The sequence below is a fragment of the Tauraco erythrolophus genome, chromosome 5 (assembly GCF_009769465.1).
Source record: "Tauraco erythrolophus isolate bTauEry1 chromosome 5, bTauEry1.pri, whole genome shotgun sequence".
Classification (NCBI taxonomy): Eukaryota; Metazoa; Chordata; class Aves; order Musophagiformes; family Musophagidae; genus Tauraco; species Tauraco erythrolophus.
Window position 1 is genome coordinate 8361712 of NC_141469.1, and position 23614 is coordinate 8385325.

A 23614-nucleotide genomic window follows, 5' to 3' on the forward strand; every position below is an offset into this window, starting at 1 on the left:
ATGCAGCCGTGCTTCCCCGCTGCCTCCATGCCTTCCCCACATGCTTCATCATCCCTGGCAATTCAAATATTCAAAGGATGTAGATATGGATGTCCATGTTAAGTCTCCCTTGGCAGACCAGAGGATGTCATCGCTTTTGTGTTTCCAGGACTTCCAGCAATCCAGAACTTGCAGCTTCCATACTGTCTTTTACACATACATTGAGCTCAACAGGCATCTGAGCTTTTAAACACTTTAGAGTTGTAGCACCTAGAAGAATTTCTTATCAGTAGAGCTGCTAATCTTGTTCTTGGTGACATTGCTTTGGGCCATTTCTTGATGCCAACCATCTGTGTGACACCATTTAGCATCTTATTATGGGCTGAATGACAAAATGGTTTGTGTGCTAACAAACACTGACTCTCACAGGACGGAAGCAAAGGGGTGGTACCCAGTGCAGCCAGATTAGGATTTTAATTTTTTTTTAAAAGGAATAGACCTCCACATTACTGTTCCAGTTAGCTGCTACTTCACATCCTGAGAGAAAGTTGTGCATGTGATGAAAAAGCCCTACTTTATACTTCAGCCACTCTCTTCACATTTTAGATTTCTGTTGTTTTGCTATGCCTCAGTGGAAACTTCTGTCTTCTAGGAGAAGCTGAGTTAGAGTTTGTGTTTGTTGTGGCCTCTTGGAAAGCAGCCAATTCTCATTGGAAGTGAGTTGTATTATCTAAGCAGGATCTGCTTGGATAGCATTTGCATTTTTCATTTGTTATCTGCATAAGGATACCAGGAATAGGTGCACCAGACTTTCATATATTCAATTCACAGTTGATCCAAGCTTTTCAAGAAAAGATTCACACAAAGCAGCCTACTGCAGCCAGCTAAAGCAAATTAACTTACTATTAGGCAGCTGAGACTTCTTAAGTGGCTTTTAAATTACATTCACTTTCTGCTGCTTCATTTTCAAGCACCTCTTTCTTTTTTTCTTTCACTGATGTGATTTTTGTCCCTGGAAGTGAGGTGGCAATGGCAGCACGAGCCCTGTTCAAGGAGCAGAGAACATCAGGGCAGGAGAGCCAGGAATGCTCGGCTGAAGACAAGCTTAGTTTTGCCTTCCAGTGGCTTCACTCCTTGGCAATTTTCTGTTACTAAATAATGTCCTTAATGAGATTTAAGTCTCCCATAAAAATAATTAAATTAACTCTGTTGAAAGACTGTTTTCCTTTCTGACAGTAAAATGGGAGATTAATGCTCAATTGATTGCCTGTTCCTTTCTCTCACCCCTTTAAAAAAAAATTATAAATATAGATTTAAAAGGATATGAGGGAGGTGAGAAATGAAAATTATGGAAAGACTGGGGCCTTGTTATAGGTCTGAGGAGTCTCAAGCACAGCCTGTGGCTTACCATAGGAAAAGCTGAGTGGCCAGTGTTGGCAATCAGAGCCAATAACCTTACTCACTTCTCTATGCTTTGGCTTAGCTCCTCTTCCCCTCATATTTTTGCCTTTCTTCAGCCTTGACATCTACATTATTTTCACTTGTCTATTATTGACATATGAGCCAAAAATCGCCCCCTTGATTTCAGCCCCTGAACTGCTGGGACGTGGTTGAGAATGAGTGTGCTGGAGGCAAGGGCATGTACAGCCTTCTCCAAACAGAGTTTGGAGAGTAGATAACCCTGTGTGAACCAGTCCTGGAGGGACTGAAAGGAAATCTCCTCACACAAGGACAAGGAAAATGAAATAAAGTAATCTGAAAGAAAGTCTCTGGTTTAAGGCTTGGGTGCCCACTTAATGGCCAGGCAATTAAATAAGTTTTCTAGCTACAGAGGAGATGTACACCTCCACATAAAGTGTGTTCACCTCGTTGTCCTATGAGAAGCAGCCCAGTAGGAGAAAGGACAGAGTAGTCCAGAAGATATATGCCATCAGTGTTGGCTGCTGACAACGATTTCATATTATATCAATGGGACCAAACTGTGGAATTACAGTTGCAAACATGGATACCCTGGGAAATAAACTAAATCTGCACGTTTAGAATAGATCACAAAAAACTGTCTTGGGGAAAAATTACACATTTACTTAAAAAACTTCTATTATGGGCAGCATTAGTGCTGACCTGGAGACGAGACTCCATACCTATCCATCGCTCCAACTTGACTCCTTCTTATTGAGGATTCTGAGCAGCTCTTTCCTCCGCTGCACTGCTCTGCTGTGAGCAAAGTAGGACTTTTCCACTCAAAGTGGGAAAGGGCAAACGCGCCTAAGTGACCAAGCACTTCCTATTTAATCAGTGGGTAAAATATTTGTGAAAGTGGGGGCAAGTCATAGTAACAGGAAAGCAGTTCATACAGTATGCAGGTATCCTCCCCACTTGTTTTATTCCAATAATGAGCCTAGTGTCTCTAAAACTGGGGAAAAAAAGAAGTAAGGAATACTGAAAAACTGTTAATTTGTGATATAGCTTTTCTAATTATCTGGAAAGAGACCAGGGAACCTGGCAGAAGTTTTGCTCCCTGAGTAGGAAGAGGTGTTAGGAGAGAGACAAAGCAACTCAGACTAGAAAATTTATCTCCTGGCCCCAGACACTACAAAACTGAAGACCTAGCTCCACAAAAGGCAGGGGGCAACTCCAGCAGGTCTTTGGTAGGGCTTAGTAGCCAAACCTGAAATTCCAACCTTCAAAATGCAGACTTGACTGCTTAACAGTCCTATAAACCTCAGCAATCTAGGTGTGCTTTGGTATCAGAAGCTCAAATTCTGAGTTCACCTTGCAAGTATTTGATACCTGTGGTCCTTAAATTATCCTCCCTGAGTGTCCAAATATATACATACATATACAGGTGCATCTACCATATTAGAGGTCATGCGAAATATAACAACACTTAATGCTGTCCTTTAAGATGCATCCCAAGAAAAGGTGGAAGTGGTACTCAACTAAAGTACTTTTTATCCCATGGTGAAATGTTCCCTTCTCCTACACTGTAGCGATGAGGTTCAGTGTATGAAGTTGTAATTTAAGGAGGTTCTTGCAAGCAGGGAGCACCTGTACAGAGGATGGGATGATGTGGAACAATGAGGCAATGGAAACCTCCACCAGAGCAGAAGGAAGATGAGCTAAAAGGATTCAGCTGTGCTTCACTTATACTAACAACTATAGCTACCAACAGAATGAAAGCAAACAACTTCCTAATGACAGCATCTTCTGGAACACCTGGATTAGATTTAGGCATTTCCTCTTCCCCATTTAGTGGATAAAAGGAGCAAATTGAGCTTAAAACAGGGAATGAAGCTGAGGACAAGTTATTCTACCCCAGGTACTGTCCTAATATTGATACCAAACTTCTATTTTCTTGTACTGACTCATATCTTTAATGAAAGAGAGGTGGTTGTTTTAACTTCAGGACCTAAGAATGTCTTTCCATATCCCCACTAGAGTAAGTAGAAGGAAACGTGGTCCCTGATCTATGCTTTGCTATGATTTCTGGTGAAGTGTTTCTGGTCCATGAATTCAATAATACGTAGTTTGGAGTATGGGGCCCATCCCTATGGCTACATTAGCAACATAGAAAAATTAAGAGCGCCAGAGATGGCTGAAGGCATTCCTTCTTTCTTTTGTGTTTTAAAATGTGCAGGTTCTTGAGAGGTATAATTCAAATCTCACTCATATCCTTAGTATTTCATGTTGAAAAGCTTCAGGCACTTATCTGTTCTATTGCTCTGCCATGCCATGTTGAGGTAGCACTTTATAGATCATCTGGTGTTAAGGATCACAACCTGAGGCAAGTTGCTCACAGCATATATGTGCTTATAGTCTATAGGAGGCCTGAACGCCTAAGTGAAGGCTATGAATCAATATGTGGTGGCCTAAACTTTAAGCTTAGTACAGTGAGAGTTCTGACAGCCAAAATTACCCTGTATGCCTGGATGCTGATTCTGCAACATCTACCCTCTCTGCTTAGGTAGAAACCTTTTCCTCCATGGGGAAAATATGATTAATTGTATCGCTTTAAACTGACAAGAAACATTAAAGAATAGGGGTCTTTTTTAGCCTTTGAAAAATAAAAAAATATTTGGCCCTGAGATTTCTTGTATGTTTACTTTGGCCCTAACATAAAGGAGGCAAATGAAATTCATTTCTGAGAGGAAATAATGTTACTTCTGCTTAGAAGAAAGGAAGTTACATATACTTCAAGAAGCTTTCTAGAAGCTAATTATCTCAGCAATAATAACTATAGTCTTAATGCACAGGTCTTGCTTCTGGTCATTTAGGAGAAACCCGTAATAACACTGATCTTTGAAGAATCTTATGTATAATTTTATTCTCACAGTTGGGATTGCCTGCTGATTATTTTTAGCCACTCTTTGAAGAGCTCCTATCTCTCTCCCACGCCATTTTCTAGGGCTGGTGAATTGCCTCATAGAGTGAACATATGAGTTCTGACATTAGTTTAATAAATGATTACAGATACTCCAGGTACTTTGGACCACTGTTCTCTGAAGACATCTCCTGGAGTTAAAAAAAAAAAAAATAAATTCAGAACTAATTCTAATATTCCTTGTACCAATTATCTAGTGGCATAAGCCGATCAGAACTAGTCAATTAATTTCACTGATATAGTCTGGAAGAAATAACAGTATTTCATTGCTTACTTTTAATATTTCTGATGTTCTTGAATGAAATAGAATATGACTGATTATTGGAGTTACCGAATGGAATGCCTGGCTATGTTATTCTTATAAATAACTTGCAAATTTAATGTTCAAAAACTAAAGGTAAACTTCATTTAGCCTGACTAATAGCTCTAGAGTTTCTCTGTGAATAAAGCAACACAGCAAGTATGGTATATTTAGTAGTTTGTCTGTTATTGCGTGCATTTTCAGTAGTTATTTCCTGGAAAGTTCATGTCTTCTTCCTGGTAATATCTGGTTTACCCCAAGGTATTGGCTCTTTCAGATATTCACATAGAAGGTCTGATTTCTAATTGTGAGCATGCCAAAACACAATGTGTTTGCCTGGGCAGGTGGTTAGCTCTGCGTATAACCAGCCCTTTGCATGTATCAGTTTCCCTCTGAAATAGCAGTAATGGCAAAGGCACAGAAATAACTTGATGTGTATGTCTCTGGAAACCATACCAGCACTCTGAAGAGCCAACAATTGTACTTATTCCAGGTTTTCTTGTACCTGTCTGGAACTGGCTGAGGAGCAGAAGTACGGAGTGGCACCACTCTTCCCATGTAAGTCAGCCTTGGGTGTAAGACCTGGGAATAAGGCATGTTGTTTTGCTCTTTAGCAGTCTACCGAGCTTCAGATAAACACAAAGGAATAAATTGCATATAAATAACTTGGAAATATCTAATATTAATGTTTCAGCTCTTTTGGTTCTTGTATTGTTTTTTATTCTCCTTCTATATTTTGAAATACATACTTAAACAATATACATTTCTAATTAACCTGGGCCAGTGATGGCAAACTTCTGGCTGGCACGTCAGCATCATCACACAGTGCTCTTGTACAGTGGTGGACACCATCCCCTCTGCTCCCCACTGCTCTTCCTCCACCTCGTCCTGGCCCCGCAGCCAGGGAGGATGAGCTGTCCCATGGCCAGCTTCTTGGTATGAAAGAGACAGGCATGAAATGACCGGTAGGAGCTTTGTTTCTGGTCATACAGGTAAAATCCATTAGAGGAAGGTCTCTTAGCTGGAATAAGCTGAGGAAAACTATCGTACAAAAGACCCAGATAGCCCCACCATTTGTTGTCTCTCGTGGTAGCAATAGCATATACTTTTATTTTAGAAGGACTTCCCAGAACAGCCTCCTTCCCAAGCAAATATTTCTACAGATGATGTAGACTTGTCATAGTATGTTCTGTTTATCTATAGCTGAAAAGAGAGTGTATTAAATTACTTGGTAGCAGCTGGGATAGACGGTTCCGTTTTGTCTTTATTAAATCACACGCCAAGGAAAGTTTAAACCTTTTGAGCAAAACAGTGAATCAAAGTTCAGAGCTGTTGCAAACTCCACTGACTTCAGCTGAGTTATATCACTTTCACCAAGGTTGAATTATTTGTGAAAGTGAACCCTTCAAGTCTATTATTGTGGTAAAAGGAATGGAATCTCACATTATTTTATATATGATATTGTAGCTGTTTTCTTCTACTTCAAGTCCTATTCTTTGCGAAAGTCTTCAGTTTAATTGGCTTCAAAGAAGAATTTGCCCACATTTAAGTTATCAAAACTTTAAGCAGAGCAGATAGGAGTAAAGCCAATTATTTATACTTTATTTTTAGTGGAACAAAATGATGAGAATATAAAAGGCAAAAAGATTAACCCAAACTCTAACGTTTTTAAGGTCTCAAAAAAACAAGATTAAGACTTTGAAAAGCATCCAAGTAATAAATCCACAGAACCAAAACACACAATTTTAATAAGTTTATTACAAAGAAACACAGAGCTGATGGGCACAGTTGCTAAGCTAAGTTGAAAAAACTTTAGCAGCCTTTCGCGTTTGTGGACTTTTAAAAATAAAGTCTTCAGATGTAATAAGTTGATGATGCAGTTTGAATTTCTGATGCCAAAACCTGGTGAGGTGCTGGGGGAAGGGTAAAAGAAGGATGGAAAGAAAAATGCTCCCAGCCTCCTGCCTAGTGTCTGCAAGGAATGTGCAAAGCCAGTGATTTTCCCTTCTTTGGATAAAGCAAATGTTGAGACTATTCAGACATAAACCTGTCTGACCTGAGTCTCCTGAATGAAGTTAGAGAGGACTCAGGCTCAATGGGCTGTCCCTGTCCCCAGAGACGGCCCAAGCTCCAGGTCCGTGTGGCAGAGCCCCGTGTGTTGGAGACCATACAATGCCCACGGGGCAGGGGTCAGAGCAGAAGTGCTTGAGAGCTACCCCCTCCCGTGAGGGGCTGTACCTCGCTGGTCAGGCTTGCGCTGCGGGTGGAGAGTGTGCATCTCTGTGACATGTAGCTACCGTTTTCAGACACAGATCTAGCTATAAATGTGAACATCCTTAACTTTATTAAGACCTTTTTTCAGCAGATCTGTTCCTGGGTTTTGTTCAAAGCTGCTGGCTTTTTGGGGAAGGGGGTGTAACTTTTATTCTTCTATAGCCTTGCAGATTTCGCTGAAAAACAGTGATTATTCTAATTCTTCTGAATACCAATAGAGCTGTTTACAGATGCTGAATAAGCTATTCTTTTGCAAATGCACTGGAGACTTAATTTAGCCTGATGGACTCACCAGGGAAAGTAAATTCAGCTTTACTCTGAAATTTCTGTTTGCAGCTCAGGACTGACAGAAAGTAATGCTCTAGAAATCAGCAATTTTGACATGGTAAGGAGTGGCAGATGGGAACAGTTTTGAGCATAGTGCTTGCTCCCAAGGCAACATGTTTACAGTCACTTTTCAGAGTAGAATTATGTTTTATATATTTATTTTTTTAATCAGGTCTGGATGTGGTAGATCTTCAATTTTCCCTCAAGCCGTAGATCTCTACATACATTTCATATAATGAAACAAAAGGAATCAGACCCCTTTCCATCTCTCTCTTTCAGCCTTTTGTTGTATTCCTCACTGCCTCTAAGAATCCGGCCATGGGACTCATAGGTGGACAAAGGACCTGTGTCTCTTTTCTTGTGGTTGCAACCAATGAATGACAAAGGATATTTCTTTTTATCCTCTTCCTGTTCCTCCTCCCGTTACTTCATTTGTCATGTTCACATTTATTTTGGGAAGTAACTAGATAGAAGAGCTTAGAAAAGTGGGCTCTATTCAGACCCAAGTGATGCATCACTGAACGTGGCATCGCATTTTCCTATAAACTTATATTTAGCCTCTGCACTTGAATATCCCACTTAAGTTATATGGGTAGCACAAACTGACAAAGGTGTTAACTGATTGATTGGCGCAGCGGAGTAACTTCTGTTTCATCCATGTCCTCCACCAGCTCTGCATTTTCCATGCAGCTGGGCTGCCAATAATCACACCTAATGGGTGTGAGCCCTTCTATTTTGTCTTGCTTAAGCAGAATTCCATCAGCGTTTCCAAACTGATTCTTGCACCCAGGCATTTCCTAGCTCACTGGCTGAGGTACTGGAAGGTGAAGGAGATCCTGCGTGACACAGTCTTGCTTACTAATTGTTCTTGGAGGTGCTTCTCACAGCCTTTCCAGGCAGACCCAGTGCTTTTTGACTGTCATAGCCTTCTGACTGCTCTGTTTCATCTCTGTTTATTTCCTACAGTTCTTATAGCAACAGCAATGGCAAAGAAAGGTAGAGTCCCTCTTCTGACATGTCTGCAGCCTTATTTGGATCTACTGCATGGGTTATTTCCAGGCACTGCTTCCAGCAGAGTGTTTTGGATAATGTTTTTATGATCAAAATTATTTAATGCAAGTCTTGAAGGCATCTGGTATTGCCTGCACCTGAGGTGTCTTAGAGCTGACAGATGAAAATATGTATCTAACACTATGATGGAGCTGAGGAAAAGAATGGCTCCAAAGGAAGAGAAGGATATTCCATCTGCTCTGGTTTGGTTTTGCAGTTCTAAGTGGTATGATTTGGAGCAGGCATGGTTCTTCACTGGTTGTCCATGCGTATAGGATATGGTTGCAGATTATTAAGTTAGAATCTCTGGAGTCTGTGTTTGTGAAATTAATTTTCCATCTCTGCCATTCTGGGGATATGCCTGTGTATCCCATCACAGCTTTATGCTGCAGCTGCAGGATGGAAGGCACCCTTCTTTCTGCTGCACCATCGCTCAGCTTTTGCCCGTTGATTTGGGGAGAAGAAATAGGACTGATCAGCCAGAGGAAGGATGCATCGGGCCACAGTGCTTGTAATTTTGTCTGCCCCAGTTGGACAGAGAAATCTGAGATACTAAACTATAGGGTGCAAAGACTTAAAAAAAAAAAAAGTTTGGCACAGCCTAGAAAAACCAGAGACTGATAAATGACTGCGCTAGGCTGAAGCCTTAAGTGATTTTCAAGTATTGATGGAAATAAGGGGGGAAAACATGCTTCCGGGCTTTTTTATAATATCTGAGAAACACAGGATAAGAATTCTGGTTCTTTTATCCCCAACTTTTGTCTTTTGTCCTGTGCACTGAGAGGAAATTTTACCTAAAATTAGCAGCTCTGCTGTTGAGATTTCGTCCCAGGTGGCAACTAAGCACCATGTAGCTGCTCGCTCATGCCTCCCCCCTGCTGGGATGGAGGAGAGAAAATAAAACAAAAGGCTCAAGAATTGAGACAAGGACAGGGAAGGATCACCCAACAACCATGGCCACTGGCAAAACAGACTTAAACTGGGGACAAATCAACTTAATTCATTACCAATCACATTAGAGAAGATAGTGAGAAACAAAGCCAGATCTTAAGAACATCTCCCCCCACGCCTGTCTTCTTCCTGGCTCTACCTCCTCCACCCCAGTGGCGAAGGGGGATGAATGGGGGAGTTGCAGGTCAATTTGTCACGTATTGTTTCTGCTGCCCCTTGCTTAAAGGGGGAGGACTCCTTACGGTCTTCCGCTGCTTCAACGTGGGCTCCTTTCCCGCTGGACACAGTTATCTACGAATTTCTCTGACAGGAGTCCTTCCCGCAAGATGCAATCTTTATCCAGATTGCTCCAGCGCAAGATTTTCTTATGGAATCATGGCTTCTTAGGACACAGCCACCCGCCCAGTGTGGAGTCTCTTCCCACTGACTGCACATGCATCTCTACTCCATTATCAATCTCCAGCAGCATGGAGGTTCTTTCCCACTGAGACAGTCCTCTACAAACTCCTTTGGCTGCAGGCATCTCTTCTCCAGCGTGAGGTCCTCCACAGGCTGCAGATGGATCTCTTCTCCACCACTTCTCTCATGGGCTGCAGTGGGGCAACCTGCCATCTTGCCATGGGCTGCAGAGGAATCTCAGCTCTAGCACACCTCCTCCCCCTCCATCTTCACTGACGTTGGTGTGTGCAGAGTTGTTTCTCTCACACCTTGGTCTCTCTCTGCTGCAGCCACACCAGGCCCAACCAGCCCAAAGAACCTTGGTGGTCCTGGCAGGACCAACTCTGTCCAGCAGACGACCCAGGAATGAGGCACTTTGGAATGCTCTAAGCTGCAGCCACCGTGGTCATCACCAGTTGAGTAGTGGTGGCTCAGTGTGGGCAGCTGCCAGTCTGGGGGACCAGGTCCCCTCCTTCTCTCTTCACTGCAGGTCCTGCATGGCGCAGGTTTCTTTGTCCCTTCTTAAATATGTTATTGACAGAGGTGCTGACTGGCTCAGCCCTGGCCAGAGGTGGGTCCCACTTGAAACCAGGGAAGCTTCTAGCAGCTCCTCACAGGTGTTATCCTGTGGCCCCTCCCTTGCTACCATAAACCTCAGCACATAAACCCAGCACATCTGCACATGGTCTTTTCCAGCCATGAACACCTATAGAGACTATAACATTGCATGGTTTATATATGCAAATATAATTTCTAAAATGGATTTTCCAGGTGCCAATTCAATCTTCAGTTTAGCCAGGTGTGAGAATCTGTCAGCTGTGCACACAGGTGTCAATACTTGAAAAATGATGCAGCTTACTCCTCTGTAAAAAGTTTTCACAGGGGCTTGTGGCACTTAAGTCTGTCTTAGGCTATGTTTTGAGGATTTAAGTGGAATTTGAATGGTGCTGTGTGTGCTGAAGGCCCTCTGCATAGGGCAAGTGCTTCACAAAGTGCATGAACAGATGAGCAAATCTGGCGGCCCGTAAGCGAGGCTGGGCTGGAGGCCCAGATCGATAATCTTGCCCCAGATGTGTCTCCTCCTAAAATGTGTCTAGCTCTTGTCAGGCTCATTAGAGAAGGGTGGTTTTGGCTGGTTTGCCTTTTTTTTTTTTTTTGGAGTGGAAACATAGCATTTCTCAGTGTATTATCAACATTCCCAAATTCAAATATTTAATAACCTCTGCTATCTAATACCTGACTTGGCTTTGCATTAGAAACTATTGCTTGCAAAGTGTTTATCTATTGAGTGAGAATGATTAAAAGAAAACACAAAGTTCTTCATATACTATTTTTGGGCAACAAAATGACCTTGCTGCTATTTTAAATATTTGAGTATAATTTATATTAGCTATAATACCATCAATAAGGCTGCTTGAAAATTAAGTGTCATTCTTGGCTTGAGACACTGGGTGTGTTGTGGGACTGAATGCCACATGCCAGAAAAAAAATTAAAACCAAAACCATGGTCAAGTAGCTAAATTTATGGAGGGAGCAAGAAACATGGGCCTGAACAACACAGCTACTTTGGACAAACAGCAATGCCTCCACCTGGGGAAACCTTGAAGTCCCCCTCAACCTTAATAGCTGGTTGGGGAGAGCAGCAGTAAGCTGACAAGGCTGTAGCTGGTGGTGATGCCGTCATCCTCCAACTAAGCAAAGCAGGGGGGTGCTGGAAAGCTCTGGGGAGTGGATGGGATCTTGCTGGTATTTATGTCCCCAAGTGTTGAAATATAGTGATCGTTTCCACTCTGAAAGAAGGCTAAAATGTTCAGCTGAGTCTTTCATTGATTTCTTCAGTGAAAGTCTCTCCTTTACCCAGGTAGTTCTTGCCTCTATTTCTTCCTGTGCAAGCCAGTTTTCCTCCAATGTGGAGGACATTAAGTGTGCTGTGCCAGACAAGGCCCCTCTAAGGCATTAATGCTTCCTTATCTCTGCTGGAAATCCCTCCTCTGTCACATCCCAGGAGAATATTTTGCCTTTTTCACAGCTGCATCACACTGATGGTTTCACGATCCTCCTGCGCTCTGCTAAGACGATGTGAATATTGTGGGATTTGGCAGTGCTTCCTGGCTTCTGGGTCCAAGTGCAGGTCCTGGATGTATCCCAGCTCTGGGATGGGATCTGGATGTGCACTTGAGGCCTTTTCCTCCTACCTGTCCATACCACAGTTTCCATGGAACCTAATGCAGGAATGCTGGCCAAAAGAGAGCCTCCGTACAGTACATTTTGGCCAGTTTTTCTGTCTAGATAATCAATGAACAGGATCTTGGGAAACACTGCAGCTTATATCAGTTGGTTAGACGCAGCCATGTATACTATATCTTTTTTTGTTATGTGTTTTTCCTCTGGTGTTTAGAAAAGAAGCCATTCTTCTCTGCTGATCCTATTTGACATCTTTTTTCTCTCACCACACCTGCATGACATAAGAATATTTTTTTAATTGCTTTTTCTACAGAGCAGCAAAATCATATCTTTTCCCTCCATTTAATCTATTTATCTCCTGGAGGTCTCATACTCTGTGACCTTCTCTTCTCTGAGACTTCGTGAAGAACCATCTATTGAAATTATTCTTGTACTTCCATGTAACCAATTTGCTCCACCTTTTGAATATCTACCAACTCTTTCTTTACATACTATCAAACTGAAGCTACTTCTGTAGCTTAGTATGCAATCTAGACACACATTGTATAGCTGACTACCTTCCTTGTACAGTAACCTCTTTGTAATCCTCTGCAGGTGACAGTCTGCTTGAAACGATTTCAAAATCTGATCCATCCACTGATTCCCCTTTCTTTTAAAAGCATTGACAGAAAATCTTAGTTCTTTTGTAGTACCTTCAGAGATGGAGACAATGAGGACACTAGGAAGTAGAGTAGCACTGCTAAAACATTCATGTTATCAAGGAGCAAATTGATCTGCTCTTTGAGCTGATCCATTTACACACTTAGTGTCAACTTTAAAATTCAGATATAAATCCTTTGAGAGACATGTTGGTTCCTATTTGGAAAAGAGACGTGTTGGATTTCCAAAGGATCATTCTAACAAGCATACTTAAACACTTAACAATTGTCATTAGCAGTAGACATTTATTTCTTGCAGACTTATCCTATCAAGCCGTAATTCTGGGTAGTGTGGGTTTCTTTTTTTCAAACAATCTCAGAAACAATCTGGTTTTGTAGCTTTGCAGTTGTGTGTATTTTTGCTGAGTTGGTGAACCTCTAACTTTTTAGTATGCACAAAAGACCCATGACACTGAGATTTATGGCACAAGCTAATAAAAAAATACCTCTGGTGGTATGCAAAATATTCAGAGGGGTTAGGAAAATAATAGCTTCTATCTGGATGTGGCAAACTGGTATTAATAAGTTAAAATTCCCTCAAAGAAAGCTTTAAATTAAAAAGTAGTGTTGCATTTTTACCTTCAGAAACAGTCTGAGAAATATTTTTCTCTTGTGTTTGCATATTTGTTATCATGAAGACTTGTGAAATACTGCAGGAGAATTTCCAGAACGCTTCAGATGTGGAAATAAGACAGCATGTAAAATTTCATACAAAAAGTCTGGACTCATGGCATCTCTGACCTGCTCAGACGCTCAAGAGTAATATAAGATCTGAGCTGTGCTGTCATGACATCACAGAGTTTTTCCATTAACTTGAACCTCTCAGGACGTTTTACTTCTCTAAAACTTTCTCTAGTGTGAGTGAACGTACAGATTACCAATACTCTGCAAAACGGTCTTGTAACAAAAATCCCAATAAATACAATGGGAGTCCTGTGGCTAACCTGATGTATAATGCACTTAAAGTCTGGGGCTGAACGGCTGACTGCTTAATAATACATGTGTAGGTCTTTTAAGAACACTTTTTAAAACAAAGAAAAATATTTTGCAGGGAACATACTAACTTCAACACACTAGGCTTTTTCTTTCTCTCTTTTCAATGATTCCGTCTGGATCAAGCAGGCAACACTAGAGGGGTCTCAAGCTCACACTGCTGGAAGGACTTAATTGCCCTAGGGAACAGAAAACAGAATCCAGCTACAAAGTTTTGGTCTCCATCCCAGATACTTAGTCTATTAAATGAGTCAGGAGGTTACGACTGAAAAGAAATAAGCCCCACAGCAGAAGCATATTTTGCAGTCTGCTCACTTTGGAAAGGTGCTGACGCAGAGTGGGACTGCTGGTGTCAGGAGATGTACTGATTGCTATTGAACCAGATGGGTAGAGGCAGGGAGGAAAGGAGCATGGAAAACAGACATTTGCAGGCTTGTTGAAGAGGGCAAAAGTCGTGCTTCTCCATACCTTTAGATAGTTACTTCACCCTCCTCCCCAAACATTAGCACACGGTTTCAGCAAGACGTGACTTGAGGCAATAACACTTTCCTAATGACACAGGCTATTGAGTTTCTGTGCAACGTGGCTGAAGAGTGTGGGAGGTCTAGTAGCTGGGAGCAGAGGTCTAGGAGCCACTCAGTCACTTTGTCACTTAGGGCAAGTTTCTTGACCTTTCTGCATGGACTTGAGCCACGTTAGATAAAAAAGTGGCTTGACATTAGAATTTTGTGCAATACCCGAAACCTAACCCGAAATGAACTTCCTTTAGTTCAGTGAAGAGGTCATCTCTATAATCTTGAAACGTCACCCATGTCAGCTGGGTGAAAAACTGAAAAAAATCGTCAGTCCACTTTCCAAAGTCTGTCCTAGCTCTATATTCGCATAGAAAATTAGGTGTTTGAGATACAAGCAGTATTTGTGGGCATAGAGTAGGCAACTGAATTGTGACTCAGCAAGTGCAATAGCTGTAATTCTTGGTAATTAAAATCTAGTGACCTATAACCTTGTAAATCTAAAATTAGTTGCTGTTTCTGAAAGCATAGACCTGTGTAAGCTCTTAAGATTAAATCATATAGTTTGTGAAGCTGGAAAATTAAGAAGCTTTCTCCTTCCTGTTCATGTCTTTATTAGACTACGTCTGCAGATGGTAAAGCTATTCTGAAACAAAGTATTGGAGCATTTGAATAACACATAGGCATAAAAATATTGCAGTTCTTGTTTTTCTTTGCTTGCTTAGGTAGTACAGAAAATCGTATAATCCTCCAATACCATTTCTGCTTGCAGTGCTTTCCCTCTGCTCTGACTGAAAGGGTAGATATTTACATATGAGAGCTTGTAGCTGAAACTGTTTACAGGAATCCAACAGAAGTTGTTTGAGGCCACTGAGTAGGTAGAAATAACTCTTGTAATTTCATGGACACCTTTGTGAAAAAAGAAAGGATATTAGGGGTTTTCACCTTGAATTACCAAGTGCTAATTTAGTAAAAATAAGACAAAGGATTAAAGAATTTCCAAAGAGGAAAAAAGGAATTCATTAAATCTTTGGACTGGGGAAATAAAGTCTATTTCCTGAGGTCACTGCTCACTTTAAAAGTAATTTTCTCTTATTATTCCCACAGAATGTATGCTTGGTGCTCTCTGTGAGGAGCACAATCGAGTGGATGAGTTGATTAATGTACTTGTTGTGGCTAAATCCCTTAAAATCAAAACCCTTTATACTCAAATAAGTATAAAGAGCATACTATTTCAGTGTTGGAAACTGGTTCCATATGAATATGCTCATGTGCTAGCCTTACACAGTTAAGGTCAATTTTAAACATGCAGTGCTTCTCCGTTGGGGTTGCAACTGGAGCAGACGAGATCATGATAAAATACCTATACTGCTGTAGTGCAAATAAAAGTGCTACATGTATGCCTTCTAAAAAACACATGAAAAGAGAAAGGCAAAAGTATTGTCTTCATTTTCAATTGATGCAAAAAGAAAGAGTTGTTTTTTCCCCAGGTATTTGCTTAGGGTTTTATTTCTTTATGTCAGTATAGCCTCCTCCTTGTGTTTCATTTCAATAAATGCACTGTAGTCATACTTTGCAGCTGGAACATGTAGAGCTGGCTTGACCTCTTAGATCACAGAATCTGTTCTCCTGATTCCTGTAAAACCTTTTGCAGCTCTGCTCCTCCTGTCGTCTGCTGCCCCTAGTTTGGTGACTGCAGTTGGTAAAACCTAAAGTTAATAATGGGGCCATCTAGTCAGCACTGTGAGTTAAAGGACAGGAGATGTTCATCCAGCTTTGCTTTAATCATATGGCATTTTCCATGAGTTTGAATAGTCAGTAATTACTGTGCAACTGAAGAGCAGAGGTACTGTATACCTTGCAGTTACTTAAAGCACTGCCTATTTTATTTTTTAGTAATGATCCCCATGCTTCTTTTTTGGGTGCAAATTCTTTGTAAAGATTGGAAATTTATGTAGGTGATGTTTTCAGATTGCTTGAAGGCTCATAAAGCATAAGCACCTGGGGTGTTTCTGCTCACAGCACACAGGTCACTAGAGGAGGTGTGTGTTGGGAAGTCAATGGTTTTCAAACCTAAATATTTGTTCCTTAGGCCAAGGAGAGATCACAAGATCGTCTAGTATAGACTTGTAAAACACACCATTATACATTGGTCAAGTATCCTGTGTCATGACCAAAGACTTCAGTTAGTCTGCATATTAGTGCTCAAAAGTATAAAACATTACTCATAGGCAAAGACCCAGCTGGGAGGATGACTGGATGGCTAGATGGATCCCCTGGAGAATTTCTTCCCCACCTTGTGCTGAGAGAAAGCTGAAAGCCAGAAATGTCTCCTCATCTCTAGCTGGTGGGAAAATTTCTTCTGTCTTCAAATAGGTAGAGCCCTGAGAATGACATACTAAACATTCAGCAAAGCCAGGGGATTTCACTGTATTGTCAAAGAGCCCTGTCCCCGGGGCTCAGCACCTTGTCTCCTGCTGTGCTCAGTCTCTGATGCTGGGGAAGGAAGAACAAAGCAGACATCCCTCAGGCAAAAATATTTCTGCTTGAACTTAGTAGAGAGCCTTAATGAACAAGGGTCAATTACAATTGTTGCACAAATGTGTAGCTATTGAATGTGATCACTCATTGCAAGCAAAGATATTTTTCAGAGGGAAAGTGAATGAAGGTGATAAATGGAAGGGTCTTGTCCCAGTCTTAACACATACATAGCCTGAATAAATTCTCATAAGAACTGATCAAAGCATACTTTAGCAAGTTATCTGATCTTATGTCAAAGCTCACCCATCTCTCTATAAGCGATTCTAATGTTTAAACCTCACAGCTTTGAAGGTGTCTATTTCAAGATTGCGCTGGTCTAACTTTAGCTCCCAGCCACCTTAGAGCTTTAATAAAGAAGTCTTAGCAGCCTTCACCACCAAAACTCTTGTCCATGCATATTACATTTTCAAGGCATTTCTTACTTTCTTTTCAATTCTTAGAGTAAGCTGGGCTCCTTTGGCCTCCCCTCAAAAAAAACTCTGTTCCAGTTCTGAAATATCTCAATTCTCACTGGTCCCGGCTACATCTTCCTGATGTGCAACACCAAATCCAAACATGAGGTTTTGCAAGATGCCTTATCACTGAAATTCTTGTTAATATGCCTTTTAAAAATTTTCTTAAGGAAAAGAAGCCATGTTTGTGGCAGCTTTGAACCAGGAGCTCATGTGGAGGTAATTATCCAAAATGACCTGTAAATCCTCTTCTGAGTCAGAGTTTCCCAAGACAGTTCACCCTTCCATAAGTGCAATTTATTTCCCCATTTCCCAAGTGTATTACATTGCATTCAGCTGACTCAATAGGTTGTGTTTTTAATATGTGATCATATAGCCCAGTGATCTAAACTGTTCCGAGTGGTAATCTGTACTCTTCTTTTGCTACCCTGCTAACCTTTTTATCAGTTGGAAGTTTTACCAGGAATCGCTTCAGAATACTGTTTATCTCCTTGTATAAGATTTCTGAATAACAGACACCAACAATTAGGTTTGGACCATCCTCCAAAAGTATTTAGTATCTTATTGACTCTGTTGTGGTACCTTCTGACGGGTACATCTCACTACCAATGACATTCAAGGTACATTAAGGACCTAAGTTTCCACAGAAAGACTATGGGTGAAACAAGGGTGAGCCTTCAAATTAAGAGCCCATGATGAACAAGAGAGTGGGGAAGAAGACTATATTTGTGTATATCCATATTCATGCACTTTTTTGGTTGAAGTTAATTTTATAGTATCATAGAATCGTAGAACGGTTTGGGTTGGAAGGGACCTCACAGATCATCTAATTCCAAACCTCCTGCCATGGATGGAGACACCTTTCCCTAGATCAGATTGCTCAAAGCCTCATCCAACCTGGCCTTGAACACTTCCAGGAATGGGGAAGCCATAACTTGTCTGGGCAACCTGTTTCAGTGAGTCACCACCTTCACAGGGAAAAATTTCTTTCTTGTATCTAATCTAAATCTCCCCTCTTTCAGTTTAAAGCCATTGCCCCTTGTCCTATCACTGCACACCCTTGTAAAAAGTCACCCTACAGCTTTCTGATAGGCCCCCTTTAGGTACTGGAAGGCTGCTAGAAGGTCTCCCCACAGCCTTCTGTTCTCCAGACTGAACAACCCCTATTTGCCGACTGATGACTCAAAACTGAATCAAAGGGAGGAGAAGTGAGTGTGATAAGAGCAATAGTCATTATGTCTTTTCTACTCGTACAGAGAGGAATCGTCCTTTAGACCTCTAGTTTACACCACCTCAAGAAGCCCTCCTTGCGAATGCCGAGCAGTGGTGCAGCTGACTATGTAGGTATGCTTCCTCACCTCTTCAAGGGGATGACTGTGGGGATAATTTAATTTTCTCCCTTGCATACTCAGTCAAGGGCTTTCAAATGTACAAAACTGTTTCAAATATAGCAAAATAAATTTAGTTTGTCAGCTCCCATGGTCAAAGTCTAGAGTTCTGCTTTACAGGTATTTTTCAATTTTCCTCTTAAAACCTGTGACGAGTTTACTTTCTGTAACCTTCTGCAACAGAAAGAATGAGAGGAATTTGTCTTTATTTTAATCCTTTCCTTACTCAGGTAACAGAATGTAAAGTGTGGAAAAAAAGAAAATCTGCTTCCCAGAATACTGAATAAGATTTCTAGGAATGGATTAAACAGAAGAGTTTAATAAAGCCTTTAATTTAATCAGTTGCAATTGAATCACTTTAACGTGCACCAAGGTCTGAGTATCTCTGCAGATTTCAAGACCAAAACATCACATATGACCTCACTGCTTGCTTCTTTTCCTCTTTGTGGCTTAGCGAAAATTAAAATCACTTGTATGCCAATTGTTTCAGCCTTTGTTGCTGTGGTTTGCCAGGGGGTGCTTGCCTGCCTTTTGCTGCCTGGTGCTGTGCATGGCAGGAGGCGCTTTCAGCAGTGTCCCAGCTGGGCAGTGGGTGGGTATTGACTGATGGAGCAGTATGTGCATTACAGCTTGTAGGGTCAGAAAAGCAACAGAGAGGGCTCAGGAGGCTCTGTGAGCAGGTGAGGAACCAGCTGGGGCAGGAGCCCCTGGTCATCTGGAAAAGGAAGGGTGTAGGGCATCATCTGAGGTGGCTGCTTTCCCATTGGTTCCAACCCCAGTGTCTCAGCACTGATGGGAATCGCAGCCCAGGATTATCAGCATGGCTGGAGCCGGGAGGGTGTGTGGGGATGGCAAGGGAAAGCAGGAATAGTGTTTCTACTTGCAGCATTAAATTCAATATTTTGAAGATTCAGTGCTGTTAGCTGACAGAAAATAGTAGATGCTGGAAAATACTTCTGTAGCCAGACGAAGTGTCGAAGTGCATGTTTGTCTCCAAACTGGTGATGAATGTAGTTTAAATGAGGGAAACTTTTGGAACTGTAGCATTTTTAGCTTACTGTAAAAACGTCCAAGTTACTGGGCTTCCTAATGACTTTACTACATTCTTACTATTAAAATTGTAACTTACGTGAAGAGCATAACATTGTTTCTGGTTTAGTAAGCTTCTTTTCTGTTCCATAGACATCATAAATAACAATTCAAAAAAAAGGCTTTTCTTTAGCACTCGTTAGAAATGGAGGTAGAACTTATCAGCAACAAATCACCAGGAAAAGTATGGTGAATTGTCCATTTCATGTGTTTTCTGGGAACCATGCAAATATCACACAGTAGTTGAAATTGGCTCCTTAAAAACACAATGCATGCAGTGAAATTTGTTGGAGGCGATAGCTTAATAGTGAAGAGACGTACAGGAAAAGCCCATTGAAAGTAGTTTGGTATCAAATCAGAACAGATAACTAAGAGCTGTCAGATGACCATTTGGCAAAGGATTAATTTTCTGCTTTAGTTAACTCACCCCAAAAGCTCTTTCCCAGGTTCAAGCATTTCCCAGAGATTCAGGGAAGGAGGCACAGAAGGGCACATGATGGGGGCGGGGGGGGGGAGAATGGGGAACCAAACTGAAACAAACAGGAAAAGGGCAAAAATAGAGCAGTCAAATATAGTATCTGTGGTCCTTATGTGAGACGTAAGTCAAGCCAGATACTACATAAAAGTCTTCCACTCCAGTGCCTTGGTCAGCTGGGCGAGGTTGCCTGCTACCTACCACCTCTAGGAAGAGGTTCACTGTCTTTTCTCTCTGTAGTTACTGAGGCTGCAATGAGGAAAGGATTACATGGGTATGTGATTGGTTATTGGAAAAGGGTCTTTGCAACCAAGCAGAGAAAGAAGTACTTAATTTGTTTCAAAACAAAAGCTCATATTCTGAGGAAATTCTACAGCACAATCTGTGTGAAGCCCTAATTCCCCAAATCCATCTGTGCTTTCACCACTATAGAGAATTACTGGCCCTAGCAATGTCCCAGATGGCAGATAAGGATGCAGAAAAGGATTGTTTATTTTATTAACTCCAGCAACCTGGAGGGAGGGGCTAAGCCCACCATCTCAGATTGAGGACACAGAGAATATAAACTATGACAATTAAATCCAACTAAAATGTATTTCACAAGAAATTGTGACAGAATGATGCTTCTAGTGTCTTTTTCTCTTGACATGGCTGGTGTAGAGGAAGTTTGTGTGTAAAGTTCAAGGAATGAGTCCTGCCTCACACATGGAAGAAAATTATTAACAAATTTTACAATTAGGAGGAGGAGGAGGGAAGGCTATTTCTTTTGTGATGTTTATCTGGGAGCTAAGAGTTTCCATAAAGTCTAATTCTCAGAGTCTAATTTATATACCTAGTCTTTCTGTACAGTTATTGGAGAGACAAGGGCTTCTGCACATGGACTTGGAGTCCTTTTGATTAAATAGGGAACATCAGTTCCCAGTAAAGGATTTGCATGAGATGTGAAAAGCTAGAGAGTGTGAATATCCCACAAGGTCTTTCAAGGTCTTCTATCTCATTTTGATAAAAAAGAGCTAGAAGTCATTTACACCTGAGATTGAGAGTCTCGTTTATACAACAAACACAAAGCTTATTTCATCTGCCAGCATTATGTGGAGTATCATATCCACGACTGCATGTAATGAAACACTGTGGTACATCTAGAAAGTAATCTTTCCACATATGAACCTGCTTTCCTATGCTTTTAAACATTTTATTCTCCAGGAATCGGAAAACTATATGAATCACTGATGTGAATTTCACAGTTTTGCCATTGACAAGACTGATACAAAGCTGTTTCATCAGGCTAAAAATGATTTGCTGTTCACTGACAATGTTTGGAAAATAATGTAAAGCAAATGCTTTCTTCTATTTTTTAAATTGTTTTGATGGTAGAAGGGAAAATGATTTGAATGACGTGGCTCATAATTCGTGATCTTTGTGAATGTGAGTTTTGAGTAAGAAAAAGATGCAGACACATTATGTCCTCTTAAGTCAATAAAGGGACATGAAGTCTATAAACTTAAAAATTTAAAAAAGGAAGAGTGTAAGATAAAATCTGTTGTAAAGATACACTTCCCATTTGATACCCTCTGAAATAAACCCATGGTATTTTCACAACACAGTTTAAAATGAGCCAAGCTGTGTTTGGATTGGAGCATACATCAACACATAAAAAGACACTTATAGAAACTACTGGGAATAAATAGGGGAGTACATGTTTATCCATCAGACAAAACAAAAGCATGATAGAAATGTTAGCAATAAAGTCATTAAAATATCTGTCATTTTTATGAGGGGCAATATCAGCGATGGGATGAAGAATTGCAATGAGACTGAATCTCACTGCTGCTGTTTTTGTAAAATAGCATATGTAATCTTCATCTTACTCTGATTTTGCCTAATATACTTGCTCTAGAACCGTGTACTTTAGGGATGAGTGACATCTGGTAGAAACCAGCACCCTGTATTAAGATTGATTTTGACCAGTCAAAACAAGGCAGATTGGACAATGTAAATCTCTCTAATGATTACAAGTTCAGCTGATGCAGGATGGATGCCAACTGTTAGTATTGTGCTCAGTGAATACTTTAGTGCAGTATTCGCCTGATGGATCCCACAAAAAAAGACATACGAAGCAAACAAAACTGATGAACTTTGACCTCTCTTTACTTTAACAGAAAATGGTTACTTTTGCTGGAAAGGTTTTATCTTAGTTTACTCTCTTACCCCAAACCAGACTTTTTTAGCTGGAGCTTTCCTTGCTTATTGAAAACAACTGTACCAAATGTAAGCAGAAAGTCAGGGTTTAACTCCCGCATGCTCTTTCATACCTCTTTGTCTGCAGAAGCAGCTGTATGATCAACGGCACTTTAGTTGGGCTTGAGAGCAGAAGAGCAAACATGACGAAAAGCCCAAAAGACCTCTTGAGACCTCTATTGAGAGGGAACTACTTGGAAGTTAGAGGCTTGCACGTGTTTTTTGTGTGTGCATTGTTTTTATACATGGAGCATGGAGGAGAAAGAGGCAGTAAGATCTCCACAAGTGAGGAGATAATGTACATGCAGGCGTGACAGCAGAACTTTTGGTAGGACACCTTGGGAGTGGGAAATACATCCAGAGTGCTGTGCAGGCAGAAACGTCCCTATGCTAGAAAGGATTCAGTGGTTCAAGAAAAAAATCTTTCAAATTAAACAATGAGTAAATTTTAGGCAGCTAAAATGTGTTTAAATCTCACTTGCATAATGCAGCGTGCTCTCTTTTGTTGGTGATAACAGGGCATGTTTTAAGTCTAATGTCATAAAAGTCATATGCCAGGAGAACGTGGCATATAGCCATTCAAAGGACATATTGCTGGGAGTATTAGGATGAAACTGAGCAATAGGATACGTAGGCTAACAGAAGCAAAAAATAATAAATCTGTTTTGTTAAGTGAACCGTGAATTATCTGCTGAGGAATATATTTGAAACTTTATCCCTTGAGCCACTAGAGCTATATAAACCTCTTGAATGTGTTTATGGGGAGGCATCACCATGCTGGCATGAAAGTAACTTGCCAGTAATTTTCTGGTTGTAGTCTTTCTTCAGGTCAGAAAGACTGGTTCAGCTCTGGAATTGGAAATGTTTAATGGTTGGGTTTTTTTTTTTCTCTTTACTTGCATATTTAGCTTAGTTTTGATATTAGGCTCTGAAGTAGCTGCTGATGCGAAGTGGGCTGTTTTGGGGAGAGCTTGTGCACAGGACAGTGTGCAGGTTGCCTCCATGGGGAGATGGTGCACAGGTCTGGCTGCTTACATGAGATCTGTCACTTCACTCACTGAAACAACAGGACTTCAGTTCTCCCACAAGAAAGTCATGCTACAATCTGGTTTAGAGAATGTGCCTTTGTACTCTCTCTGAGATGACGAGAAAACGTGTTTATAAAGTGATTTCCTTTTACCGAGCGATGAGAGGGGAGGGACCAGGTCCTTCTGGGGAGAGAAAGGGAGGGAGAGCTCTCCTGCGAGCGTGGCCAGCAGACACAGGGATAGGTCAGCAGCTGCTCTTGTGAAATGGTAGTGCTTCCAGCTGTGCCAATAACCCTTGTCCCTGACCATTGTACT